The sequence below is a fragment of the Macrobrachium nipponense genome, chromosome 42 (genome assembly GCF_015104395.2).
Source record: "Macrobrachium nipponense isolate FS-2020 chromosome 42, ASM1510439v2, whole genome shotgun sequence".
Classification (NCBI taxonomy): domain Eukaryota; kingdom Metazoa; phylum Arthropoda; class Malacostraca; order Decapoda; family Palaemonidae; genus Macrobrachium; species Macrobrachium nipponense.
This window is the reverse complement of record NC_061103.1, coordinates 50,988,143-51,010,811: the sequence shown is the minus strand read 5'-3', so window position 1 is coordinate 51,010,811 and position 22,669 is coordinate 50,988,143. Positions and strand designations below refer to the sequence as shown.

At 38.4% G+C, this 22,669-nt stretch overlaps 1 protein-coding gene across 2 annotated transcripts in view; it reads left to right on the top strand.

Moving 5' to 3' along the window:
- The window catches only part of LOC135213207 (cyclin-I-like), a 364,491-nt gene that overhangs the window by 166,994 nt on the left and 174,828 nt on the right, over positions 1-22,669 (top strand). The window contains exon 2 of one of the 2 annotated variants that reach the window (XM_064247183.1): positions 22,021-22,237. The exons of the other annotated variant lie outside the window; for it this stretch is intronic. The gene's annotated coding sequence lies outside the window, so the exon portion shown is untranslated. The remainder of the gene's footprint in view (positions 1-22,020; positions 22,238-22,669) is intronic. 2 annotated transcript variants of the gene reach the window in all.

Genomic DNA, 22,669 nt, shown 5'->3' with positions numbered 1-22,669 from the left:
CAAAGGTTTACATTTTTGAGACCTTCATATATCTTCATTTATACTGCTAATAAGAGTTCCTACCTATGGGAATTCCAGCCACCGGGTAAGACCAGGTCTAAGTGACAGCGGGATCCAAAAATCTAAATCCCTCATAAACTAAGCTTTTCGACCAAGTATATAGGTTCAAGTGGATGGGTAGGGTCAGAAAATCTCATTCCTTCGTTTCGGTTTGGTCCTAGACTGAACCAGACCAAATCACAGTCCCAGGTTCATTTACAAGAGGTTGTTTTGCCGCAGTGGAACTCCATCCATAGAGCTCTTGCGACTGACATAACCAGCCAGCCTTTCTTTATGACCTCCAACAAGTTTGTTCGTCTTCCCTGTTGATCTATTTGTCTGTTAGCTTGATTATGAAAAATGATGCATGTGGGTGTTGAAGATATGACCAAAGGCAACGAATGAGTATATTATAGGAGAGATAGAAACGTCACTTTTGCTGAGGCTTGCAGTTCCTGTTATCAAAATGGAAACGACTTGGCTGATTCTTATTCCATATCGGGCATCTTATCATAAAGATACAAGTGCAAACACATATTAAGACAAACGATGAGGGTGGAATGATTGTTGAGTGAATCTTACAATAATTTCTTTTCAAAATGAGAAAAGTTTTGAAGATGCGTTGAATTACAAATTTAAGATTTATCCCTTAATAACAAAATAAAATGATTCAATAGCCCTGGCATAAATATGTACAAGGAAAACATGTATTAACTTCACACGAGTCAATACATAAACTACGACATCTTTGCTACGAACGGGAACTTCAAAATAGTAAGAGGAACAATTCCCAGCACATCACAGCTGCACACAGTGATAAAGATTTATCCTTGAACACTACTGACGCATGGTCAACACCTGCACGTCACTAGAGCAGCATATCTTAAGGTCATTCAAGATTTGTTTCCTGTAATGCAACAATTACATACACATAAAAGATCAAAAGAAAAAAGAGCAGTCAGAGTTTACATATCTCTGCAAATGTCAGACCATCATAGTCATATATTTTATCAAGCATAAGCTCCAGTCACTTTCTTTGTATGAGGAATTCTCATCAACTTAGTTACTAAAATCTACCATAATTCAATCAGTGGTTGCTAGTCAGAAGGCCTTCCTGTGGTCAGTTTCCTGAGAAATCCAGTCCTCTCTCTCTGTGTAATCTTATCAACTAGCAGACAAGCCAGCAAATAAACAGGTTGAGAAACAGTCAAACAAGCAAACCAGACTAAAAACACAAGCTCCTTGGCAGAGGTATGCATTTATAGAAGCTATTTGCTTATGACAACACCTGCGCACAATTTTATGACAAATATCTGGTAATTATTTGCTTGTGTATCTAGGCAAAAACATGTAGTTTATATTTTAGGGAAAAGGAGAGAGATGAATGATAAATATGTTCCTGTGGAAAACATTCACTCTCCATATTCTGTTAAGAAAAACAGTTCCAAACAAAAAGCATTTCTGTGAACCCTTTACCTGAACCCATCTTCCAAGGAGGATATGAACTCTACCCATTTGTCTGAGACTCAACTGGGCATGGGGTGTTCACCCTTTCAGCAGCTGAAGCTCAAAGCCTGGTTCTGTGGTCACTGGGTCCTTTTGCATAAACCTTGGCATACCAACGCAGAAAGACACTGAATGGACGATGGTTCTTGTAACGAATTATCCAGACCCCGATTCCAACTGGTAGAAATATCTTTAGGCAAAACACGGGTTTTTTCAGCAATTTCGTCTTGCCATTCTCACAACCTAACTGCAACTTTTGTCATGTTAGTAAATGGCGTATGGATTACATATCACTCATTTGTGTCTGCCACAGTTCGGTCAAAAGAAGTAAAGGACCAGATAAAGTTACAGTACAGAGGAATTACATTAACTTCTGAACAGTTTGTCTCCTCTACACTATCTTGAGTGTAACCATACGCCCAGTTGCTTGTGTCTTCATTCCTTTGCACCCACGGGAAAGGCTCTTTGTTTCCAGGTAGGATGAATCCTTATTTAGACCAATACTAGGTTTTATTCTAGGATCCCGGTTTACCTATGGCTTGTTAAATTTGCCAAAAGGTTATTACCCTTTTCTGGGTTATGACATATCTGACATTCAGCACTTATGAAAGACAGTGAGAAGAGGTAGTTGGAGTGGTTGGACAGCAAGTTAAAGAGATCCAGAAAATAAAGGACATGAAGTACAAGGATCCAAATGTAGGACTGGAAGAAAACCCCACATTTGCAGTAAGAATTGTAGATAATGTCGCTTTCACTTATGTTGTACTTCGTTCTTTGTGGCCCTTCGTAGATGAATAAACATTCAGTGACAAAATATGGTTATCCTCAGCAGAGGATAACCAGAGAACTGGCTTCAGTACAAAGAGCAAAGGTTTTGAGGGATCCAGCAACTGCACAGTGGACTTCCTCGTCAAAGCCTTTCTATGGAGCATGAAAACCTTTATAGAAGAAGTTTACCCTTCTCACTCAGGGCACAAAGGTTTGCATAGTGGTAGATTGTTGACAACTGCCTCTCCCTAGAAATAATGTTCATTCCTTTATTTTTTCTGGACTGGGAGTCTCCTGATGAGTGTGTTGACCTTATTCTTCAATCGATGCTGCAATTTTTCCGTTTCACAGTTTCTGCCATTGTTTTCAGAGCAAGCTAGTCCTGGTTTTATGACTAGCTATGCTTAGAACCGATGCTACGTGACTGCAAAGGATTTCGTTCAAAATCCACTCACTGCCAACATGCTCCCTATGTATCTATTATATCAGTGCGGAAACACGATTATTGTATGCAATAAGGGCATAATATGTTTCGCAAGAGTGAAATCTGTCATATATTTCAAAACTGTAAGAAAAACAGTTACGAAGCATTTTGGAAACTTTCGCTCACTCACCGTCGATGCGTTCAACAATAAAAGTCATCATCAAACCTTAGTTCAAATATTAAATAGAAAAATGGAAAAAAATCTTCATAACATTAACTATATTGCTTCCAATGCAACCATAAAATTTGAAATAGTTCTATTTGATTGTTTTTACGCCTCAACGCTGAAAGGAAAACATGCAAATAAGTAAATACAAAAGTACTACGTAGAATGCATCCACCGATGCCAGTGGGTGCACGCTGTAGGGCGTGTGACGCAACCATTAGAGTGGCGGGTCGTAACATACGTCTACAATGCGTAGCGACAGTGAAATATCTTGAAACCATTCATTTCATATTATTCAAGTTATATTTCTTAACTACTTCAAAAATGGTGGCTTACTAACAAATATTCGCCTATGTTAGATTTCTTTACTTACTATAAATACGTAGCATTCACATCTCTATATCAATCATTTCTGGCCAGAAAGTAAATGAAGTTATCTACGCATTCTTGCATTGCAAGTTTACCTTATGAATGAGTGAATTATACACCAAAAGCAAGTAGAAAGACTTAAGAGAATACTATTTCAATCCAGTTTAAAAATAATATTTAAATCCAGTTAAAAAACAAGTGTTCCTGACGCCTTGATATTAATACTAATAGATATTTCGGTTAAAAGCATCTTCTCCATATGATTAAAATCGTCGCATCTTTCATTCCTCAGATAAAAGGTAATCTCTACAAATAATTTCTTTAGTAACAGAAATTACATCCCAGAAGGCTTAGATGATTTTTTAGGCCTATAAATCATTTTACACCATACAGGCAGCTTGAACTCAGCCTCAAACTTCAACATTCAAAGAAAACTTGTTGGTATTCTTATTCCTATTTTGAAAATGTTGTTATGACTGTTGAGCTTATTAGGTCTTCTGTTAAGATGCCGAAGAGGTAAAGTTACGTTGACCAACCCGAGGAGCATGCTAAATGTCCGTCCTTTCATTGATGGCACCGCTGACCCTCTCACACCTTTTGCTTTCGAAGCTAAGCAGTATAAAAAATGAGAATGTTCAAATCACGTAGATTATGAATTATACTAATGCATAAAAGGGACCATATTTATATAACCATAAAGGAAATGGTGCTAGCCGTGAATTCGCTAACCTTTTGACATGTATGACATTAGAAAAAGGGGGTGGGGGTTATTAACACTGCTTGGCAACGTTACGTTAAATCGGAGATTCTTGTTTTTTATCTTTTATTAGAGAAAATATACAATATTTGACCATTTTAACAGAATTACATTCATAATTTTATCCAAGTTGACTTCAATTTCCTAGAATTAAACAAAAATCTTATCTTGTACTGTTTACAAATAATCTATGTATTTTAATCCAAATATTTTTTTGTAGTTACCCGTATAAGATTTTATCAATATATATCTGGACGATACGAAAAGAATCATGTCGCCCCAGTTTTCAGTATAGCTGCACGAAAGGCAAATAATAAAGTATTAAATGGGTTGCGGTTAATACCAACGAGTCATTGGCGTGAAACTGGATTGATGAGAGAGATCTCGGGGGTTCAAATGGTGCACGAAATGGACTGAAGTTTTGACAAAAATGGAGGGAAAACAAAATTTTTAAAAAAGCAAACTCAGCGGACTGCAGGGTAAGTCATATGGCCAATGTTGCTGCAAGTTGAAAATGATCTCGCATTTACTTTGGTGCCGTAATAAACGGTACAGAGTATTGCGGTACTGAGTATACATAACTTAACATCATTTATGATAAATAACAAAATAACCGATGAAATTGTTCATTTGCACCTGGTGTTTTTATGTAGTATTCATTTCAGCGAGAATTTTCGCACTCTAAGGTTTATATGAGACGTTTTGATTTTCTTTTCAAACCACAAGATCCAAAGGGGGCCAATACCGTCAGTGCACCTCACATAGTGTACTGTAGGCATTATCTGCAGCGTCCTTTCCAGGGGATCCAGATACAACCTCTTTCTTTCCTTTTACCGCACCTCTGTTCGTATTCTGTGTCTTCCATCTTCCTTTCCACCCTCTCCTAACAATTGATTCTTAGTGCAATTGCTTTGAGGTTTTCTTCCTGTTACACCTTTCAAACCTCTTTCAATTTTCTTTTCTTTGCTGAATAACCTCATAAGACCCAGTGCTTGGTCTTTGGCCTAAGTTAAAGTTCAGTATATCTTAGTTTAACCAGACCACTGAGCTGGTTAACATCTCTCCTCGGGCTGGCCCGAAGGAGTAGATATTTTATGTGGCTAGGAACCAATTGGTTACCTAGCAGCGGGACCTACTGCTTATTGTGGGATCCGAACCACAGTATATTGAGAAATTAATCTCTAATCACCAGAAACAAATTCCTCTGATTCCACGTTGGCAGAACGGAGAATCGAACTCGCGACTACCGAATCAGTAGGCAAGCACGTAACCCACTCGTCCAACGAGGAACTGGTCTAAATTGTATATTCTACTCTATTCTGTTCTGTTCAAACCACAAGAAGTCTCTATATAAAAACAGCGCAGTTTTAATCCAACCGAAACTTCTCGGGATTTGCATCCTAAAGGGATAAGATTATGAATGTAATTCTGTTAAAATTGTAAAATATTGTATATTTTCTCTAATAAAAGACAAAAAAAAGGGAAATGAGACTTATGCTTCTCCTTTCGCATTCTTTTGTGCCTTTAAATCCCAAAGTCTATATGACGACGAGTTTCATTTCTACCTCTGAGAGACTCCTCCTCCTCCTCAACCTCGAGACGATTTGAGCGAATTGATGAGGATGAGAGAGGAGTGGCTCCGAATGTTCTACTATACCTGTTAACGTTAACTGAAAATCATTGCTTCGCTGTCGAACATCTCTGTTCCTCGCACCGTTGGGGGACTGTGGAACAGCCTCTCCCAGAGGAGGTCGCGTCACTGGAACTTCTTTAGAAGTTCAAGCAAAGTTGTAGTGTATTACCACTCTAATAGTACTATTCGCCCTGCATTGTATACATTATTATAATTTATAATACATTGTATAATTTATTATTATACATTGTATAATTTATTATTTTTATCTTTTCCAATAAGTTTGGCCTCTTCTTTATGTATTTCCTTTTACCTCCTTCCTTCCCCATAAGTGTGAATTTCAAATCAGTGACACGTTTGGTGGGCTTGTTCCATATGAAGAGATTTCATTTTCTGAATAATAATCATGATTATAATAATAACAAGGGTTATTGTCTGCTAGTATTTGCATGAGCTTCGTAACCTTGGGAGAACCGCCTCTTTAACACATCAATGACAATGCATCAGGAAGTCACATATCAAATTATAGTGGGATAAGGTCCCTTGCTGCGCCACCTTGCCAGACGCCAAGTTTTATCAGTCTCCTCATATTGTAAATAGTAGTAAACATACTTTTTCTCTCATTACTCTTAGCCTTAAAAACATTGGCGTAAGAGACTCGTAACACGAGTACATATTTTAGTTATCACATTCCGCTGCATTACTTTCGTTTTCAGAGGAGTAGTAGTACGACAACTTCTTCAGTGACCTCGGCGAGGCAGCACTAGCAACAGCAAGTGGGCTGGGGCTGAGCTGAGCTCCAGGCAATTCTATAGTACTAACTCCCTCGTATCCCTCGGCGGTACATTTCGTGACCTTTACTTTGCGTCTTGTTCATATTTTAGTTTTTACTTACGAAACTCACGAAAAAAAGTCTCTAAAGTAAAAAATCCAGAGGATAAATGGAAAGAATAAAAACTTGAGAAGGCAAAAAGCGTCGAAGTCGTCTGCTATCTGCGAGTCACGATCACCACTCTTCCACTGACGAGCAGTGATCACGGCGTCTAATACCGCCAATTGCCTGAAGTAGCTCTTTTCTGGGTTTTATATATTATGTCATTTATCCTAGTCTTTACTTTCACGTATTAAGATATTTAGACTTCATTTTACTTGAGAATTTTTTCCCCTTATGGTCTCCCTTAGGGGGTAGTGGCGTCAGTGGACTGTAGGCATTACTTAATAAGGTTCAATGTAGCGTTCGTTCGGTCCTTAGCTGCAACCCCTTTCATTCCTTTTGCTGCGCCTCCTTTTATATTCTCTTTTACCCATCTGACTTTCCTAACAACTAATTGATAGCGCAACTTCAAGGTTTTCCTGCTTTTACACCTTTCGAACCTACCTACTCTCAGTTTTCTTTTCAGCGCTAAATGATCTCATAGGTCCCAGCGCTTGGCCTTTGGCATAAATTGTATATTCTATCCACCTATCTATTAATCAATTTACACATGACAAGTCATGAAAGGAGAGAGAGAGAGAGAGAGAGAGAGAGCGAAGTAGGGAACCACAACCACCAACCAGAGATAACCTGATGATGTACACATCAATTCTCAGCCAAGGATCACAAACACAGGAACTATAGATTATAGATTAGGCCTACAGCAGTTTCAACTGAAATCAGCTCCTTGCATTTTGTAATTTTGTTATAATTTTATCTATTTATTACTTCTTCTTTTTTTTATAAGCGGGATCTATTCTTTCTGTGTCCTTTTACCTCCTCTCACTTCTTCCTCATAATGAACACCATAATATTCTGTGAGAGCTTGAATTTCAAGTCAGTGGCTCCTTTGGTGACCTTCTTCCATATGAATAGGGTTGTTCATCTTCTTCTGAATAATAATAGAATAAGGATAATATAAGTGAAACTCGAACGAACAGATGGACGTGGAAACCTCTCCACGCCCACGAGAGAGCTTATACACAACTGTGGACATCTCATCCTGTTCCATAATTGCAATCTGAAAATATCAAGTGAAGCTGGCAATGCATTACTAACATGAGACATACTGTATTTATTTATTTGCAATTTTTATCTATTCATTTATCATATTGTTCATTTCTTTAACAACTGATGTTTTCTTTCTGTATATATTTCATCCTGTTACTTCTTTCAAATGAACACTATAATATTTTTTGGAAGCTCCTGAATAATAATAATAATTTGTGTCTCATCGGTTTTCCCCAAAAGCTGCCAGAACCAGTGAAGCAGCAAAGGTGCCTGTGGGAGGGTCATGGATGTCTTTGAGGTGAGGGAGGAGAAAGGAGGGGAAAGCAGAGGAGGACAAGTGACGCAACGAGCAGGTAGTAGACAGACATGCTCACTGCTAAGCAGGCGCAGAGAAAGTGAAGATCGCCTCTCGTCAATTTGTAATCCTAGTCATGTACGTAGTACTACTTACAACGCGCACCGACCTATATGTTCATGCAATAGACATCGTTGTCATATGAAGCCAGTACAAGCCGCCACCCTGAGCTGAAGCGAGCAGCAGACAGACAAGCCCACTCATACACACAACAAAAACATTTTATATATAGTTTATATATAAGCAAATACCAGAGGAAAATGAGAGTCAGAGATCCAAGCGCTTTCGTCTTTATTAAGACATCGTTCCTTGACAATGTCTTAGTAAGAACGAAAGTGCCTGGATTTCTGCCTATCACTTTCCTGCGGTATTCGCTTATTTAATGAAGTCACGTGCATCTACTGTGATTTTTTTTAATATATTCACACACACTCACACACACACACACACACACACACACACATATATATATATATTATATATATATATATATATATGTGTGTGTGTGTGTGTGTGTGTGTGTGTGTGTGTGTTTTGGTGTGGTATGGTGTGTGTGTATGTGTGGGCTTGTGTGCCTGCTACTCGCTTCAGTTGACCGACCTTAAAATGCCAATTAATCCCACAACCAACCCATTCGCTATTGGGTCCTTATTCAGATATAAAAGGACAAATTGAGCTCTCTTTTGACACCTAATGCCGCCTGCTTATTGTCGTGTCCCAGATGTAGTTTGTGAAATGATGTCGGAGTCTCGTAAGGTCTGCATAGATAGACAGCCACAGGAGGTGAATTACCAAAGAAATGTCCAGTTGTCATCTCCAGAATTCTCCAGTTTTCGATAACATCTGACTATAATAATACTATAACGGGCGTTATGTCTGTTCGTCCATCTGTTATTCAGTCACGGCCAAACGGCCGGTCCGATGGGCATGAAACTTAGCAGGGTTATAGTGGGGACCCTTAAGATGGTTTATAATGGGGTTTCATCCTACCTCCCCCTCTCCCAAGGGGGTAAGGGTGAGAATGGATTCCCTGAAACGGAGCTGGTTGTTGAGCCCGTGAAACGAGGCTGGTGACCCCCGTAGACTTAGTGAACCGACGAATTTTCATACATCATTTCTGTCTACATGCTAGTACAGAGAAATGCAAATATGACACAGAGTATATACACATTTTAAAACCTTCACACGGGCATCTTCCCCTCAACAGCTTCATTGCTGTCTTCGAATCACTTTTCATAAAAACGGCCGCTCCAAATCTGAACGCTCAAACGACTGTTGCTGCTGCTGCTGCTGACCTCTTGACCTGGCATGAAAGTGCTGCTGCTTGTGAGAAGGACCTTTCCTTTTCTCCTCTAGTCAGTCACTCTTCTTTTTTCCTTCGTCGCTCTGAATGGTTATTATTTATTGTCTGAGCATTTTATGTCTTATGTGTTTTGATTTTGCGTATGTCGATGCCTTTAGGCTGAGTTTTATTTATTTATATTTCAAGGGCGTCCGTCTATTTGAGGCTGTCCAGTGGGGCAAGGCCCCAAACGTCGATAATAAAGCTATAGTAGTTTCCTATATGACTTCTCCCTCGTTTCATTGTACTGAATATATATCGCCCATGACTGTTGCTTCTGATCATATATATATATGATAAATATAGTTGTATACCTGGAGGAAGGAATGAAACGGAGTTGACCAAACGCTTTTGTGTGTGTGTGGTTTTTTTATCAAATGATGCAAAAAATCGTTATTTGGGTTAACCTAAGCAATAGTGAAAGCTATGCATAAACATAAAAAACTAATTGTCTAAAAATGTCACTGGCAAGTTGTGCATTCAGTTTGGAGTCCATCCCGGGGCTGGTGTCGCTCAAATCAACACGATTGTTCTTCATTGCACGTGATTCTACAATGTTTCTTTTCGTGATGTCTTTACACAGAACATGATCGCGTCACTAGTTTTGCAACTGATGGTGTGGTTGCATTCATTCATATGCTGAATGTGCTACGTGCAATATTCTCTTCCCTGTTCTGACATTATATTGTTGTTTGTTTTAGTCTTTTTCGAAATCCTTCTTGCACTCCGTCGGCCCACCTACTTTTGATGACTACTCTGGTTGCGAGGGATCTCACATCTACTATATAGGACAGGGTGACAGTGACTCTGTTCTCTCTGGTAAGAGGTCTGCGAGTTGTAGTATTCTCTTATGACTTCTCTGAAAAATATTCTTTTGTTCTGGGCCAGTTGTCATCATTTCCAATTGTTAGGCTCAATGAGTTGGGCCCCGTTTCAGAAAATGGGGGTCTCTGTAGGTCCACATGACTCATCATAATACCTTTAACACTTTACCTCCGTTCATAGTCTCTTCCATCTTACTTTCCAATCTCTCCCAAACGTTGTTTCAATTGCAACTGTGAGGTTTTCCACTTGTTACACCTTTCAGACCTTTTTGTTGTCAATTTCCTTTTCAGCGCTGAGTGACCTCATAGGTCCCAGTGCTTGGCCTTTAACCTAAACTCTATATTCCATGCTATATATCCTCAAAGTGGGAGGGGCGCCTCAGTGGCGTGATCGGTATGGTGTTGGCCTGCCACCGCGAGTTCGACTCTCGGGCATTCCATTGAGGTGTGAGAGATGTGTATTTCTGGTGATAGAAGTTCACTCTCGACGTGGTTCGGAAGTCACGTCAAAAGCCGTTGGTCCCGTTGCTGAATAACCACTGGTTCCATGCAACATAAAAACCCATACAAACTAACAACTGCTGCTAAAAAAGGCCACAACGATCCTATCGAACAAGGAGTCTCTCTCTCTCTCTCTCTCTCTCTCTCTCTCTCTCTCTCTCTCTCTCCATCATGGCAGAAGTGAAAACTCAAGCACAAAAGAATCACTTTGAGGATTTTGTTTGTTTGTATGGTGTTTTTACGTTGCATGGAACCAGTAAGGTTATTCAGCAACGGGACCAACGGCTTGACGTGACTTCCGAACGGCGTCGAGAGTGAACTTCTATCACCAGAAATAAACATCTCTCACCCCTCAATGAAATGCCCGAGAATCGAACTCGCGGTCACCGATGTGGCAGATCAAGACCATACCGACCACGCCCCTGAGGCGCTTTACCAGCAGTTGGGGACCCTTCCAGAAGCGTTTCTCTCCCACTCCCGATTGGAGAAGCTGGTTCAGAGCTGGCTCATTTTCATAATTGCACCATTACGAACATTCCCGAGGACATCAGCGATGTCACTTCCATAACCTCAAAGCAGGCAGCTGAGCAAGCTCAATCAATGAAAGTTGTATAAGTCATGCACACTCATTTTTCCAGCCAAAATCACCACAATACGCTTCTGTTATTATTATTATTATTATTATTATTATTAATTATTATTATTATTAGGGAATAGTGCCTTGAGTGCACTTCATGCGATGCACTGTAGGTATTACTTAAGGTTATTTGCAGCGTCCCTTCCGTAGGCCCCTAAATAGGTGCAACCCGCTTTCTTTTCTTTTACTGTACCTCCATTCATATTCTCTTTCTTCTATCTTACTTTCCACCCTTTCTAAATTGATTCATTGTGCAACTGCTTTGAGGTTTTCTTCCTGTTACACCTTTCAATCATTTCCTGTCAGGGTCTGTTTGCGCTGAATGACCTCATAGGTCTCAGAGCTTGGCCTTTGGCCTAAATTCTGTATACAATTCAATTAAGTTCAATTATCATTATTATTATTATATTGGTGTTGAGTTGCATATTAGTTCATCGACAAATGTATTATACATTGCTTATATATAACTGCTATTATTTTAGCGTTAGAATTCGATTGTTATCGTGTGGTAAAATTCCTTCAGTCGTTGTCATGTGACTCCCATTATGGCTCTGGGTGGACAAACGAATCATTTCCATTGCTGTGGCATAAAGCAGCGGCTTCCTTATCATGTCCGCTGCTGATATTGAGCAGGAGAATTAGAAGACGACTGGCGGTGCAGATCAGAGAGAGAGACCTTACAGACCTTACATCTTGTTCGGGTTGCCCCAGGTCCCTCAGTGTGAGGCACCTCTAATGTCTACCAGAGAGTTGCCAGTACATCTTCCGGTATATTTTGCATCTTCCAATCTTGGATGGTCTGGGATGCAGCTTAGATATTTGTCGAGCTTATTCTTAAACACATCTACGCTCACTCCTGATATATTCCTCAGATGAGCTGGCAACGCATTGAATAGATGCTGCATTATCGATGCTGGTGCATAGTGGATTAATGTCCTGTGTGCTTTCCTTATTTTTCCTCGTATAGTTTTGGGCACTATTAATCTACCTCTGCTTGTTCTTTCTGATATTTTTAGCTCCATGATGTTTTCGCTATTCCTTCTAACTGTTTCCATGCCTGAATTATCATGTAGCGTTCTCTTCTCCTTTCTAGACTATATGATTTTATGGATTGTAGTCTTTCCCAGTAGTCAAGATCCTTAACTTCTATTCTAGCTGTAAAGGACCTTTGTACACTCTGTTTCTGCAATATCCTTTTGATAATGTGGGTACCATATCATATTGCAATATTCAAGTGGACTACGAACATATGTTTTATAAAGCATAATCATGTGTTCAGCTTTTCTTGTTTTGAAGTGCCGTAACAACATTCCCATTTTTGCTTTACATTTTGCCAACAGAATTGCTATTTGATCATTGCATAACATGTTCCTATTCATCATCACACCAAGGTCTTTAACTGCTTCCTTATTTGTGATTGCCTCATTATTAGGTCCCCTATATGCATGTAGCTCTCCTTCTCTGTCTCCATAATTTATTGATTCAAATTTATCAGAGTTAAATACCATCCTATTTACCTCTGCCCAATCATATACTTTGTTCAGGTCTTTTGTAGCGCGTTCCTATCTTCATCACAAGTAATTTCTCTACTTATTCTTGTGTCATCGGCAAAACTACTCACTACCGAGTCCTTAACATTACTGTCTATGTCTGCAATCATAATAACAAACAGTAATGCAGCTAACACCGTACCTTGTGGCACACCGGATATTACCTTAGCTTCATCCGATTTCTCATAGTTTGCAATAACTATCTGTTTTCTGTTGTGTAAAAATTCTTTTAACCATCTTCCTACTTTATCCACTATATTATGTTTTCTAATTTTCTTCACTAATATATTATGATCTACCTTGTCAAAAGCTTTTGCAAAGTGTATATGTTTTCACGGTGGACTAACAGTTGAGTTTGTGTACTTTTTCCTGGCACGAAACCATGTTGTCCTATATTAAACAAATTATTTTTTATTAAATGTTTCATAATATTTTTCTTCATTACCCTTTCATACACTTTCATAATATGTGATGTTAGACTCACAGGCCTATAATTACTTGCCTCTAGTCTTGATCCACTTTTGAAAGTAGGGGTAATATATGCTAATTTGTGCTCATCATAAATCTTGCCTGTATCTACACTTTGTCTTAATAATATTGCAAGTGGCTTTGCGATAGAATGAACTACTTTCTTTAACAAAATAGCAGGGACACCATCAGGCCCTGCTGCAGCTCCATTTTTAATTTCATTAATAGCCTGCATAATATCAGCTTCATTAATATCTATGTCTGATAAATATTCACTATTTTCATCCCTTACTTCTATATCATTATATTCATTATCAATTCTAGATGTGAATTCTCTCTTATATCTTTCTGCCAATATGTTGCATATTTCCTTTTTTTCATTCGTTAATCTCCCCTCAATTCTTAGAGGGCCTATTTCTATTCTTCTTTTATTCATCTTTTTCGTATACGAGTACAATAGTTTGGGGTTTTGCTTGATATTTACTAGGGTTTTTTTCTTCCAAGTCCCGTTTTTCATTTTCTTTTGATTATATAATCTTTTGTTCTGCATTTTCTATCTTACTTTTTAGTTCGATCACTTTCCATGCATTTTTTTCTTTTGCAAGACCTTTTCTCCACTTTCTGATTTTCTGGAACAAGATCCTTCTGTCTCTTGGTATGCATGATTGATGTTTACTTTTTCTTCTTCGGTATATATTTATCCACTATTTTCTCTAATATTTTATATATCTCCATATTTACCTTTATATCATCACTTACGAAAATGTTATCCCAATCTTTGTTTAATTCTTCATTTATTTCTGACCATTTTATATTTTTACTGTAGAAGTTGTATTTTCCATAACCTTCCCACTTTTTCATTTCTTGCTTATCTCTGTTTTCACTTGCTTTGGAATGGACTGTTAATTCTATGACATTATGGTCTGAAATACTCGCATTACAAACTATTGTTTCTTTAACATAATTCACCTCGTTCACAAATACTAGGTCTAAAGTATTTTCCTTTCTTGTTGGCAGGTGATTTATTTGTTGAATGTTGTATTCTAGTAGCATATCTAATAGCTTTTCGAATTGCCTCTTATCTTCTGCACTACTATTACTCTCTTTTTTATATGTATAAATACAACCACAATCTCCTATTCGTTCTTTCCAGTCTACGAAAGGAAAGTTAAAGTCTCCGGATAGGAGAATAGTCCAGTCCTTGTGATTTCTACATATATCATCCAATTTTTCTATTATTGTGTCAAACTCTTTAGTATTAGTAAGGGGTCTATATATTACTATGTTCATTAATCTATATATTACTATGTTCATTAATTTTTCAGATTCAAATTCTACCGCTAATAGTTCACATTCTGAGTTACTATATTTCTCATATATTTTTCCTTGTTTTTTGTCTTTCCCATATATCTCGGTTCCCCCTTGATTCCTATTTTGTCTATCTGATCTATAAGTTTGGAGCCCTTTTATTTGATCGTCATTCCCAGTCTCTTGGGAATACCAGGTTTCACTTATATTCATTATATCTATTTTCTTTTCAATTTGGGTTAGTTCTTCTAAGTACTCTATTTTTCTTTTTGAGTTACTTGTAACTAAACCCTGCGCATTCATCACTATTATGGTTTGCATGTTTTCTCCTTCATTTAATATGGGTAATAATAAGGATTTTCCCACGTCTCTTTCCTGTTCTGGTATGTTGTTCTTTTCTTCATTTCCAGAAATTCTGACATTAAAAAATCCAACTTTTCCATAATATTTGATCTTCCTTCATCATAATTAATCATTTTGTGTCTGAATCTGCAATTTTCTCCGTATCTGCAATAACCTCTTGCATCGTATCATCGTATATACAGTATTTATCTCTTGAGCTGTATCTTGGGTTGTATCTTGAGAGAGAGAGAGAGAGTGAAAGGGTCGTTTGACGATGCGCTGACGAGAATGAGGAGTCAGCTTTCTTCTTCTTCTTCTTCTTCTTCTGCTGAGCTCGTTGACCCAGTTTTTTGCAACACCATCACCACCGACAGATTCGCTGACCTACGTGTGGCTTCTCGACTGCATTTCCACGCCATTGGACGTGATTTCACGGCAATGAAACATCGAGAGCTATGAATCTGGATCTTCAGTTTAAAATGGTCCTGAGTTTGGGTAACGAGACGCATTCTTGAAAGCTTCGTCGGTGCCACGCGTCTCTCTTTTTGATTCCTGGTCGCGGCTGTCGTCCTCTGTCTCCCTTTCTCTTGCTCGTTGTAGACGGAGTCAGAGCCCGACGAAGAAGAAGAGGAGGAAGAAAAGGTTGGTGTTTGTTTGTATACAGAGCGGAGGAGAGACGATCGAGGTGAAAGTGCGTCGTGAGATATACTACTTAGCTGCCGAATCTGCTGCATAATACAAGTCAAAGAGGTGTGGATCATAAAGGTAGTCGTTTTACCTGGTCTCTTCAGTGTTCAAGAGGTAACAGAAAGTGTTTTGTTGTTACGGTCACCATCTGATTCGACTGTGGTGATATTCAAAAGGGATGAATGCTCAGTAAGCACAGTTGTCTGTCATATTTTGCAATGCGTAAAAAGGTTGGCAGTGAATAGATGAAATTGTGAAAGGTCAGTTCACCTTTAATTGCCTTGTAGTGGTGACAACATGTGACTGTTACCTTGAAAGGAATTATTGTCAGTTTGATCGAATGTAGTACTGCAGCTTTCGACCTTAATAAATGTCAAGGAATTAATTGAAGAATGGTGGGGGAGGGGTGGGGGGCGGTTAGCCAGACTCCTACATATTTGCTGATATGAATATTAGATATCCGGCAAAGTCAGTTTCCTGAATGTCACGTTGTTCTGTCAAAATAAAAGCATTTTGTTCTTTCGGGGAAATCCCCGCCGAGTCTCAAGTGATGAAGGCAGTTGTTTCACAGTGCTTCATCTGCTTTGAGGTTTTCCTCCTGTTACACCTTTCAAACCTTATTGCGCTCAGTTTCCTTTCCAGCGCTGAATGACCTCTTAGCTCCCAGGGCTTGCCCTTTGGCCTCATTTCTATATTCTATTCTATTAAGGCAGCAAGATGGGAACAAAGCGTTCGGTTGTGTAAGAAGTAGCTGAACCGGGGACTGAGGACTGATGATATGAATTTTATCAAGAGAAACGTTTATGTACGTATGTATGTATATACGTATGTGTGTATTTCTAACAGCCGCAGTGACTTTAACTGTTAAACTTCCTATCGAACCCTTTTGGGTACACGGATCTCGGCAGCCTTCAGAGTGAATAAACAGGAAGTTTTCAGCCTTCGAACTAAAACACCAGAGAGGATGCGCGGACATGCTAACAGTACTTTGCTCCGAGGAGGAGGGACGGTTGTTCAGTTCAGCTCAGGCACTTCGATGCATTATCTCGAACCCATGCACACTTCATTAGAGCTACTTAGACCTATCTGCACTGTATCTCATTGTGTATATATATATAATATATATATATATATATATCTATATATATATATATACATATATACTATATATACATATATCTATATATATATATATATTATATATATATATATATATACATACGTATATATATGGAATACTATCCACAATGATGTAAAATCCTTCTATATTTTTATAAAATATATATTTCTTGTACAGCAAATTGTAGCTTTCGACCATCAGCTGTGCTCTCTTGTTCACAGCTGGTGGTCGAAAGCTATAATTTGCTGTACAAGAAATATATACTTTATAAAACTACAGAAGGATTGTACATCATTGTGGATTGTATCCCCATTTACTTAGAGGTACGACATAGTACCTAGCTTCTGCATATATATATATATATATATATATATATATATATATATATATATATATATATATATATATAGTATAATATATATGTATATATGTATATATATATATATATATATATATATATATATATATATATATATACTGGGACGTCAGCACTTTATTAGAAATGGAAAAGAAAGAGTTGTCCAGTTTTTAGCCCCGCAGTAATAGGGACTACTGGTCTCTCTGCTCTTAAGTTTTCTTTTCGGTTTTCATTTTTATTTTCCCCAGGACTACTTTCACGGTTTTTTTTTTTCCAGCCTTGATACAGGGTGGGGTAGAGAGGACGACCAAGTTTGAAAATTTCGCAAAATCAAATTCTATTGACATCACTGTGTTCACATTGAATGAGCATTTGACAAATTTAAGTTTGGAAAACCAACATCCTTCATGTGGTGTCCGTTTTCATTGATGCAACCTCTACTCTATCCAGCATTGCGCAGTCAATTTGACCACCTCGGTCCCCTGTATTGTCCATTTGTGATTATTTCTTGTGGGATCCCACAAGGCAGGTGAGTATGAGAATAAGCCCCGTACACAGGAGGATTTGGAAGAAGGTATTCGCGTGGAATTTGCCCAAATTGACTGAGCAATGCTGGAGAGAGTGGAAGATGCCAACTTCCAAAAACGCCTTCAGAAATGCATCAATGAAAACGGACACCACATGAAGGATGTTTGGTTTCCAAACTTAAATTTGGCAAATGCTCATTCAATGTGAACGAAGTGACGTCAAATAAAATTTGTTTGAAACGAAAGTTGATGATTTTGTGAAATTTTCAAAATTGGTCGCCCTCTCTGGCCCCACCTTGGAGAAATAACGGGACCTGTATTGGTGAGCATTATTCTCGTATCATTTCAAAGTACTGAAGATGAGACTTCATCATGCCTCGAAAATCTAGCTAGCCAGTGAGCTAAAATGCCTCGCTTTCTGTTGTCAGATTTCCTCTCTCTCTCTCTCTCTCTCTCTCTCTCTCTCTCTCTGTCAGTTAAGGGTTCTACCAACTGCAGAATGAAAAGTGGTGGGTTTCATCAACACTTGCAATGTCATCATTCCGATACCACAGGGCCCTGTAGCCAATGTCATAATATTGACGTTAATAAAATGAATCACGGCCGTGGGTACTCTTAGGCCAGGCGCTCGCCCATCACTGCACAATGACTCGCGCCCTATGCCTACAACGCCCGCCCGTGCCAGACTGAGGGGAAAAGCCTGCCCTGGTCCGTCTTCTACACACTGGGCCTCTGATGATTGGCTCCCTACCTAGGTTTACAGGACCAATGAGGCTTACGCATCGGGGACGCCCAAAAAAAAAACATTCGTTTGGTACTTTGAGGAATCTGCAGCCATTTTTACGTCAAGTCTCACGCTCACAGAATCACAGAGGCGCGTACGCTGTCTGGGGAGGCTTCTCATCTAGATTGGTTCAAATGTGTGTGTTCATATATATATTATATATATATATATATATATATATATATATATATATATATATATAATATAGATATATATATATATATTATATATATTATGTATAATATTATACATAATATATATATTATATATATATATATATATATATTATATATATATATATATATAGAAGAGCTCCGTGGAAATCGGGGACGAATGCTGGTGTTTTTAGACTTTTTTCTGCTATCTTTGACAACAAACATTGAGCATTTCTCTATATTTTAAGATGTTTGCTGCCGGTTTAGATTATTGTCTCATGTAATTGTCATTTTCATTTTCCTTTCCCTTCACTACTTCACTCATCTTAATGCAATATTATTTCCCTTTGTATAGATTGCACTTGTTTTAATATATATATATTATATATATAAATATAATATATCTATATATATTATATATATCTAATATATTATATATATATATATATATATATTGTGAACCCCAATTTTATCACTAAATGAAACTATGGTCATTTCAACAAAATACATGAACTGAAAGGCGGATGGCGCTAACTTGCAAAAGGAAACCAACTTGAAAACAATTGATAACGAGGTCCCAAGTGCACACAAGGACAAGACAGGGAAGTTAAAAAAAAAAAAAAAAAAGAACCTTGGAAAAAATTCCGTGACCTCAGTCTCCAGGATCCCGTGATTCTGTAAAAGTTTCAAACAAATAAACACTTCGCCCATTCGATTTCTCCAATATCGATATTCACATTAACTGCAATATTTCATATATCCAAATTCGTATTCACCGCTTAAAGCAATGGAAAGATATTTATCGAATCGCATTTCAAAGTGCAAAAAAGGCAATTATCCTTATGTATACATCAGTAAATTGTCGCTTCGACCGGTTTGAGTGACGTCACAAATTCACATGTGCAAACGAGTACCAAATTCGTCCGTAGAGCGGGACTGCCTTGTCCTTACTATATCGTGGTCTGTACATTCTATTTCTGCATCTTATATTTGTAATAAAATTATTAATTACTTCATTTGTAGTGTTTGAGTCGCCCCCCCCCTCCCCCGCCGTTCTTTTGAACTCCAGAAGGTCAAGCGAAGGTGTAATACATGGATACCATAATACTGTTCTCTTTACATTTAATACATTTTGATGAACACGTTTTTATCTGTTGGTTAATTTAGTTTATTTTTTAATAAGTGAGATTTCTTCTTTATGTATTTCCCTTGATCTCCTCTTACTTCTTCCTCATGAACACCTAAATATTCTTTGGGAGGTTGAATTTCATGTCATTGGTCCCTTCGGTGGACTTGTTCCGTATGAATAGTGGGGTTCTTCGCCTTCTGAATCTTAATGAGGATTTTCTCCTTATTTTATACCTTCGACGTGATGTCTGGTTGGTGCAGAGCAGAGGGTCAGTCCGCCTCTGACCAAAAGAAATGTGATGTCATCTTCAGGCATCTATGTGATATAAGCAACGATTCCAACGAGAGAGAAAAAAAAGGAAGAGATTAAAAGAGATATTCCTTTACTTTATCTCATTCATAGAAAATGAAATACGATGCCTCGACAGTGATCGATATGATTACATTAAGCTACGCAAGATAGGGCCTCAGTGGCATGATCGGTATGGTGTTGGCCTGCAACCTTGGGGGCTGCGAGTTCGATTCTTGGGCATTCCATTGAGGTGTGAGATGTGTGTATTCTGGTGTTAAAAGTTCACTCGACGTGGTTCGGAAGTCACGTCAAGCCGTGGGTCCCGTTGCTGAATAACTATACTAGTTACATGCAACGTAAAAACACCATACAAACAAAAAAGCTACGCAAGATAAACTCCCCATTTATGAAATCTGTAATAGTCTGTGACACCCGCCCATTGTGCAACCTTGTCTTCCAGACTTCATCAGCTGATTGACATTCTTTCCAGGATAGACATCCAGTTCCCTCCCTGCAATCACTGATGGAACGGCAGATAAACAAGTAAAAAGTTTCTTCGGCGCAATCGAGTTTTCTGCACACCGTATAATCAAGGCCACCCAAAATAGATCTATCCTAATGTGGTCTCGGTATAATGCTATATGAGCCTTGACCCATGAGACTTTCAGCCGGCCGTGGTGGCCTGTGCTGTTCCGTTGCCAGATGCACCATCGTGGCTAAATTTAGCCCTAAATAAGATAAAAGCTACTGAGGAGGCTAGAGGGCTGCAGTTTGGTATGTTTGATGATCGGAGGATGGATGATCAACGTACCAATTTGCAGCCCTAGATCTAACCTCAGTAGTTTTGAAGATCTGAGGGCGGACAGACAGACAAAGCCATCTCGATAGTTTTCTCTTACAGAAAACTAAGAAAGATATATATAAGAAATATTTAGTGGTTGGAGACACTGATGTGGAAGGAGCACACGAGAAGCCTGTAATGGGTGTCATGGCTGATTGCTGCTACTCAGCTTAACCGACGTTTGCTAGGTCCTCACATAAGAACCCTTTAGTAAAGGAAATTAAACGAATCATCAATCAATTATATTCACGTGGGGTTAACATTGAAATCTGCTGGATTCCTGCCCATGTTGGAATCCAAGGTAATGAAAAGGCAGATGAACAGGCCAAGTCTGGGATAAATTCACCAATTTTTGGCAATAAATTGCCTGCTACAGATTATATAAACTCAGTGAAGCAGTGCATAAAAACAAAATGGCAAAATCTGTGGGAAAGTGAAGCAGACACCAATAAATTAAAGTGCATCAAGCAGAATGTAGACTTCTGGAGTACATCAGTACAAAATGAAAAACGAGCTGAAGTAATATTAACAAGACTACGAATAGGCCACACAAGACTAACTCACGAGTATTTAATGATAACTCCACAAGGGGACATCCCTCATTGCCATGTCTGCAACACAATTTTAACAGTCAAGCATATTTTGTGTGATTGCCTAATTTTGAATAGAGAAAGAAATTTATATTTAGGCAATAAATCATTATCAGAAATACTATCGGAGTCAGATAATTTTTCTTTATATAGAGTATTAATATTTAAAAAAAAGACTAATTTGATTAATAAGATTTAACATATTTATGCCCTACTAAAATAGATGACTTTTGTCATTTTTATCTATTTCAATCTTTTATAAGTTCAATTCATATTTTTAATACCAACCTCATCTATCACTTAACAATCATCCTCATTTATCATTCATTTATTGTAATTCATTAACTACCATCCCATACCATTCCACTTTGTAGACATTTTATGAGCGTATTTTTTTAATAATTTCCTCCCGAATGTTTTCGGGCCAGCACTGTAAGAGTCTAGTTAGACTCATTGGGCTGGTCAATCTTAACTTTATAATAATAATAACCTGGTTCACTTCCAGCCTGGCGCCCCTCAGACCACCCAGACAGGATGAATAGAGTACGTACAGGGTTAGTCCACGTGTGACCAAAATAAGGACAATCTAGCACATGTCATCGTCAGGCAGTTTTTGGTCGAGGTTGAGATAGAGAAAAGTCATCGTCAGCATTTGACTTCAGCAGAGCGGGGAAGAACAAGGAAGCCTTTGAGATGGACACACCTGGCCCTCATGAACACAGGTAAGTCTACGACTGCATTAACCAAATGTCATTGAAAAGACATTTGGAATTATCCTGTGGTAGGGGTGTAAGAACACTACCACCGTAGGTCTTTTGTGTCGTAAAAGGCGACCAAAAGGACAGCTGCTGCCTTGCAGTTTTCCTTTTGAGTAAACGGCTATAGGCCCAATGCCAATAACTGTGGTTGATGACAGAAAGGGCATGCGGTTGTAAAAACCCGTTTTGCCAAACAATTAACCATGCCTGATGATGCCTTTGATAGGAGGCCGTGGAGAGAGGCTCAACAGGCAACCGACCCCTTAATGTAGGGATGATGGTCGGAAAGAAGATTGAAAAGACATTTGGAAAATGATTCATATCCTTTAGCTCATCAGTACCCGGAGATTAATGAGGAATCTCTCGTTTAAGGTCGTAAGAGAGAGAGAGAGAGAG